The following is a 7,815-nucleotide window of genomic DNA, read 5'->3' as shown; positions in this document are numbered from 1 at the left end:
AAGCAGGGAGAGGCACAAAATTCCTCACTGAGATACTGTGTATTCTACCTCCATGACTTCCACACACCATTCTTAGAAATAGGAGGTGAGTGTGAACAAAAGGAAAAGGCAAAGTATCATTCACGTCTGACCTACATTGTATCCAATAAGAGTAAAATTAGTCTCATCTGATAGTGAAATAATATTGTATGATTCTCGAGATTGTAATAGTCTTTATAAATATATCTTGTTGATGATTTAAAATAAAATTAAATGTGCATAAAATATTATATTAATACAGACCAACTCCTTTATTTCTCATGAAATCTGATAGCCTAGTTCAGATTGCAGAGTTAGGTTGGCAGTTGGGCAACTTATTGTCTCCAAGAGCAATTGCACAAATTTATAATTCAGGTAAAATTGGCCTCAATTTCATGCTTCAATTATCAATGTTCACTGATCCTTGCAATTTGCAATAACAGGCAAAATAGAAAGTCATTTGCTCCAGTCATAGGACAGTAAAGAAAACTCCAAGGATGCTAGTTCTTTCTAATAAGGGCATTTATACAAATTTTCTGGGGAAACTTGAATGCCATCTCTCCTTTTCAATCAAAAAAATGAATAAAGGAGAAAAATTTAGTAATTTATTCTGACATTTTTCTATGCGCACTCCTAATATCCAGTGATGGTAGAATATCAGTGGAACAAAAGAATGTGCATGTATATCTGTATGTACGTTTGCATATACATGCGTATGTGCCTGTGTGTGTATGTGTGTGTGTGCATGTGTGTATATCAGTTACTTTACTGTTATGCCCTTCAAAAGTGCCCATGGCCAAATTTTTGTTGGTGTCTTTTATGATGTTTGCTAAGATTCTTTGCATTTTATTTTCCCTTGCAATATTTTAGACTTGGTACCCGTTAGGGTTTTCTTAAGCTGCAAGTAACATAAACTTGCAAAAGTGAATTATCCAAACCCCTTTTCCTTCAGATAAGTGAACACTAGAGGTATACAGCTATGGATAGAAAATGGAATTCCAAACTGTCCCCAGTGAACCCAGCCCCTCTTGCTTTCTTGCTCTATGACCATCGGGTGTAGTGCCATCCTCATGCTCACAGGATGGCAGTTTTACCTCTAGGCATCACATTTGTATTCCAGACATATAAGAAGGAAAAGGGGCCAAAATAGTGGTTCAGCTCAATCTGTATTTTTTTTCTTATTTCTTTAACTAGGGGAAAGTGTAAATGCAGTTCCCTACTGCCACAATCATGCAGTTGAGTTTATCACATGTGGGAAAATGACAGGGGTCAGTGCATGTGGAGTGCAACAGATAAGCTTTACCCTGGGAAAATCAACTTTGTGATCATGAGGTCTTCCCTGCTAAGTGAGTCTGTTTCTTTTGATCTGAAAACAGCAGTTTTCCTGAGTCTTACCCAAGAAAAATTAAGATTCTCGTTGGCCAAAACTATGTCAAAAAGTCACCACTAGATGAAAGGAATCCTACAAAATTGAGACTTAGTTGGACATGTAGCTAACCAACCAACATAGGAGTGTCTTTAGAAATGAACTAAAAGTAGTGATAAATATTGAATTGACCAATCACAGTGTCTTCCACAGTTTTTCTGTGGTTTGAATATGTTTTCTACATGGAAAACGTCTACATTTTTCTATGGTTGTTATATATTCATTTGTGACTTAATAATTGGCAATAAGTGATACAGTTTGGCATGTCCCCACCCAAATTTCATCTTGAATTGTGGTTCCCGTAATCCTCATGTGTGGTAGGGAAGACCCGGTGGGAGGTAATTGAATCATGGGTGCAGGTTTTCCCTTGCTGTTCTTGTGATGGTGAATAAGCCTCATGAGATCTGATGGTTTTATGAAGGGCAGTTCCCCTGCACACTCTCTTACCTGCCACCATGTAAGATGTGCCTTTGTTCCTCCTTCACCTTCCAGCATGATTATGAGGCCTCCCCAGACATGTGGAACTGTGAGTCCATTAAATCTTTTTCTTTATAAATTATCCAGTCGTGGGTATTTCTTCATAGCAGTATGAAAATGGACTAATACACTGGGTATGGGTTAAAGATACCCATAATACTGCAATTCATAATAGTTACGGTGCCAAGAGGCAGAGCCATGATCTTCAGGGGAATCCTCAAACCCTGGCTGACTCATGTTGGAAGAGCCACAAGGTCCTCAGATGAGGCCCTGGGAGTAGCTCCCATCTTCTGCCTGGGCTATTGCTGTGCTCGCTGGGTATTATGGTATGAGAGTGAATGGGAGGAGGGCAGATGTGAACAGGAAGAGAAAGGGCACAAGTGTTGCAGCTGGGGGGAAATGATGCACAGAAACCACATTGAAAGTCCCTCCTTTGGTTGTAGTGAGCTGAGATTATGCCACTGCACTCTGGCCTGGCGACAGAGTGAGAGTCTGTCTTAAACAATAAAATAAAATAAAAAGAAAATCCTTCCTTTGCACTGAGCTGGAGATAGAGCATCACTGTTCTCCTTGATGTGGTGTTTATCACAAAGAAGCACATCTTCCTGAAATCCTATAATCAGAACAATGTCTAATTTCTCTATAGGACATTGATAATCCCAGAGAGACCATATGATGATTATTAAAAACACAAATAATACCTCTACCGTGTGCTGGATACTGAACTAGAGCATTGATCCTGCCGTAGGTGCTGTGTTGGGTTCATTATCTACATTGTCTAACTTGGACTTTGTAACCCCTGTGGCACAGGGATTATTGACCCTATTTTACATATTTACACGATGGACAAAGCAGGTCTCCAACTGACCAAGGACCACTTGGTTGCAACAAGAAGTGAGTTGTCCCAAGAGTAATGCCCATCAGAAGTACAGGAGAGACAGAGATACCCACAGCGTTTGAGCCCCTGGATCCAGCCATATCTGAAGCTAGACTTTTCTGTTCTGTGACCCAGTGCATTCTCTTTTCCCATAAGCTAGTGTCAGTTTGGTTTGTCTGTCAAAGGATCCTTCTTTACATTCAACATGCATCTCCTTCTTCATGAGTGCTACGTGAGCAACCAGCTATTCTGATTCAGAAAATGCCTTTGCAGAGAACTCCTCCTCAAAGTGTTCACGGGCCAAACAAGCCATCCCCAGTGTAGGGAAAAATAGGTCAAATGCAGCTAGTATAAAAAACAAAATGTGCACAAACACACCCACACACATCTTTCAGACATCAGAGAACTCTCCCAGCCAATGTCTGCATGCTGATTTTTGAAGTCATGATTTGAAAAAACAAATGACTACTCATTTTAGATATAAAATAAATCTACTCACCATCCCTGCATGATATTCCATCAGCTTTATCTTCCTATCAAATCAAAACAAATCTAGATTTTACAAGAATGTTCCAAGTTATATTACACTGTTTTGTTTCGGGGAAATAAACATTTTCAGTCTCTGAGGATACACATAATCTTTTTTCCACATGGCATTCCTGATATGATCAGGTGAGATTGCACCTATATTCTATCTCAGGAACAACCGTAAAGATGAAAATCCCAGAACAAGCACTTTTTCCTTGGGCAGAGCTGAGAATCCTGCGTTCACCTCACTGTGATGTCCTGTCCCTCTTTGCTGTCCACTGTGGGCATGAACTCAGCTTTCTCAGCACTTTTCTTTCTGCAGTTTCTCGATGCAATCAACATATTTTCTCTCTAAAATGTCCCTTTAGAAACTATGACAACTCCTGGAACTCCCTAACCTGGCACGATTTTATGTTAGCAAGGAAATCGCTTGCCTTGTAGGCATAGCTCATATTCCATACTCCATACACACATAATAGCAGGTCTTAGGTCTCGGGAAGGTAATTTAGTAGCATAAGTGGAGGCTAAGTGGATTTATAGGTATATAAATTGCTGCTGAGTTCTTTTATCCCATGGCTACTTTTCCAATATTATTCTGCTGTCACAGAACCTTAAATCCAATGAAATGAGTCTCATCTCCCCTCCTTTCCACATCTATGTTTATGATCAGATGAAAAGAAACACACAGCTTCGGTTTTCTTCAAGTATTGAAACTGTATCACTATCTTTCATGATGACTGAAATATATCACTTATTTTCCTTCTAACCAGAATCTCCTCTGTTAGGACTTCGCATGTCAAGGTTAAAATTAACAGCAGATTTTCAGGCTACTTGTGATGAGTTCTGTGCCATACTACCATTGTTAAGAGCAGCAATTTAATTAAATTACTGTAATAAATTATCACCATTCCATTGACACTATTGAAACCACATTCAGTGATTTTTTTTGTTTTTGTTTTTGTTTTCTGTTTCTTTCCTCTAAACTTGGGGTAGAAGAGTTTTGTGTAACAAATTATTATCATGACCCAATTGTTCTTTTTTCCCATAAGGAGTTCTATGCATTATGGCTAGTCAGAGGTCAGAGATCTGTTCTTACAGATTTTGGTGTGTTTAGGTTGGGAGGACAAAGGGGAAATGTATATTCAGAGGCAAAATTGTCAGACTATGGGGCATTGTCTGGATTTGTGAATTCATGCTTTATCTAGATATGGCCACTGAGGAGTCTCTGTGAGCCCCAAGTGAACATTTATGGGTAGGGAAACCACAAATTCTTCTAAGAATTGTGACCATGAAGATGTAATTATTGGAGGTTCAGCAGTTATCATAAAAGCAAATAAGATCCAAGAGACTGATAAGGCATAGAAAAATGTCTTCATATGAGAGAGAAAAAAAACACTAAAAGGAAAATCCTCAGAAATCTAGACATGAATAGCACAAATTCAATACCCATTAAAAATACTAGAATGAATCATCAACGATTCCATTTATATACACTTCCACAACCACGGGAGACTAAGCCAAGAAATCCACCAGGCTTTGTGAAGAGTCTATTCAAGAGCCCAAACCAATTTTGCCCAGTGTATTGTGACACATTGGAAGGATCAGGGGAAGGAAGAGAGAGGACCTGGCCTGTTGTGAAAGGCACTGTCCCTTCCTGTGGCTCTCTCTTGGACAAGTTAGAAAGTTTGCCCTGCGGGATCTTAGAAGACAAAGAACCAATACGTTGGTTTGTAAAGTTAACTGACACTACAAACCAGTAAACTGGAATGTAAGCCAGGCATAACTCCCATCGATGATTTAGTAAGAAAATCATTCGCAAAATAAGATGAATTTGAGGCTATCAATGATTCCATTAAAATTAAGAAAAATGGAAACATAAATTAAGCTGTATAAATTTAGCCTGAATCTCTGCAGATGTATTACTTGATGATTCATTGATTTTATATTTAATCAAATTATCGTATTGTTTACATGATTCACAATCTTTATTGAATAATGCTGTGGAAATAAACAAAAGTCAACCAAATGAGAACAAGTCCAGGCTGTTATTCTTTACTTGCTAGAGCAAGAGAGTCAGTCACTGCTACTTGTACTTGGCAGACTCAAAGGCAAGCAGAGGAGAGGGAGAGCTTCATAGTGGGAAAAGGGAAGGTCTCGAGAATGTCCTGATTGGAGGCTATTGGCCTGGGGAAGCTGCAGGGGGGATTACCTAGAATCCAGGCACTCAGTTAGTTAGGGGTGCATATTTGGCTGTCTCTGATTGATCCTAAATTGGAAATGGGGACACAAATTTCCAAAGCTGTCAGTTATTAGTCAAGTTCTGGTCATTTGGGGTCAGTTGTTGCAGGGATTATTGTTTGTTTTGCTGGATTGTTTGCCCTGAGATCCTGGTCTGACACCCTGCAAGTCTGGCTTAGCTAGATAACAGGTTAGTTTCCTGGGCTGGTTGCTGCAGATCCTGGGTCACAGTTCTATTTTTATAGGTGATCGGACCATTGTCCCTTGGTGTATTCAATCTTTTACTTCCCTATGACCAATAGTGACATGTACAGTCCATTATTTTATTTAATCTCATTTAATCCCAATATTAAGCTTTGAGAATTCCTGTTTTATAGAGGAAGAAATCAAGGCTTGATCAGTTCATGTACATGTCCAATCCACACCAAACAAGTGCTAGGGTTGGTCATCAGAGTCCAATGATCTGATCCCCAAAGCTTAAGTTCTGGACAGGCACATGTTCCTGTGTCCCAAATTCTCCCTGGTGAGGCTGATGATAACTGTGGTATTTGGAAGTGAAGAGGCAACTTGACACCTGTTTCTCTCCATGGTTTGTATTTCCAATTCCATTGGAGATTTTAAGCACATTGTTTCAGAAAATTCTCACTCTGAGTGTGGCTTTCTCTCCAGGAGTTTAAATTAACTTCTATAGTAGAGGGTAAAGCTAAAAAGTCCACCAGGCCAGGCAAGTAACCTTGTTATGTGAGTCTCCTTGAGTAGAAGGCCATCCACACATGGGAGGAGTTTGTATCTGCCTAAAGGAAGAATGTTCCCATCCCAACTCCTGGCTTTCTAATTAATTTTACCAACACTGCACTGAAAAAAATCAAAACTTCTAGGCAGAAGTTTGTGACTCCAGTTCAAATTTCTGCAGTAAAATCAAGCAAGAAATATGCTAACTTAAAAGTTGGATCTAAAGTGCAATTGATTAAGAAGAATTTGAACAATTCTTAATGTACCTCCTGGACACATACATTTTAAATTCATAACCTTTAAAAATCAAATAATTTGACCCGTATCTCAAAATAATAAGAGCTACTTATGACAAACCCACAGCCAATATCATACTGAATGGGCAAAAACTGGAAGCATTCCCTTTGAAAACTGACACGAGACAGGGATGCCCTCTCTCACCACTCCTATTCAACATAGTGTTGGAAGTTCTGGCCGGGGAAATCAGGCAGGAGAAAGAAATAAAGAGTATTCAATTAGGAAAAGAGGAAGTCAAACTGTCCCTGTTTGCAGATGACATGATTGTATATTTAGAAAACTCCATCGTCTCAGCCCAAAATCTCCTTAAGCTAATAAGCAACTTCAGCAAAGTCTCAGGATACAAAATCAATTTGCAAAAATCACAAGCATTCCTACACACCAATAACAGACAAACAGAGAGCCAAATCATGAGTGAACTTATATTCACAATTGCTTCAACGAGAATAAAATACCTAGGAATCCAACTTACAAGGGATGTGAAGGACCTCTTTAAGGACAACTACAAACCACTGCTCAACGAAATAAAAGAGGACACAAACAAATGGAGGAATATTTCACACTCATGGATAGGAAGAATCAATATTGTGAAAATGGTCATACTGCCCAAGGTAATTTATAGATTCAATGACATCCCCATCAAGCTACCAATAACTTTCTTCACAGAATTGGAAAAAAACTACTTTAAAGTTCATATGGAACCAAAAAAGAGCCCACATTGCCAAGACAATCCTAAGCCAAAAGAACAAAGCTGGAGGCAGCATGCTACCTGACTTCAAACTATACTACAAGGGTATAGTAACCAAAACAGCATGGTACTGGTACCAAAACAGAGATACAGACAAATGGAACAGAACAGAGCCCTCAGAAATAAAACCACACATATACAACCATCTGATCTTTGACAAATCTGACAAAAATAAGCAATGGAGAAAGGATTTAATAATGCGGAAAGCATTTAACAAATGGTGCTGGGAAAACTGGCTAGCCATATGTAGAAAGCTGAACTAGATCCCTTCCTTACACCTTACACAAAAATTAATTCAAGATGGATTAAAGACTTAAATGTCAGACCTCAAACCATAAAAACCCTAGAAGAAAACCTAGGCAATACCATTCAGGACATAGGCATGGGCAAGGACTTCATGACTTAAACACCAAAAGCAATGGCAACAAAAGTCAAAATTGACAAATGGGATCTAATTAAGCTAAAGAGCTTCTG

General features: G+C 39.0%; 1 non-coding gene across 1 annotated transcript; it reads right to left on the bottom strand.

The window, feature by feature from the left end:
• Positions 1 to 1,209: 1,209 nt before the first annotated feature.
• Positions 1,210 to 1,372, bottom strand: LOC115896740. Its single transcript, XR_004056634.1, has one exon. It is a non-coding gene; the product is annotated as a U1 spliceosomal RNA (small nuclear RNA).
• Positions 1,373 to 7,815: the final 6,443 nt, after the last annotated feature.

The sequence above is a fragment of the Rhinopithecus roxellana genome, chromosome 3 (genome assembly GCF_007565055.1).
Source record: "Rhinopithecus roxellana isolate Shanxi Qingling chromosome 3, ASM756505v1, whole genome shotgun sequence".
Classification (NCBI taxonomy): Eukaryota; Metazoa; Chordata; class Mammalia; order Primates; family Cercopithecidae; genus Rhinopithecus; species Rhinopithecus roxellana.
The sequence above is the reverse complement of the archived record's forward strand: the minus strand, read 5'-3'. Positions and strand labels throughout refer to the sequence as shown.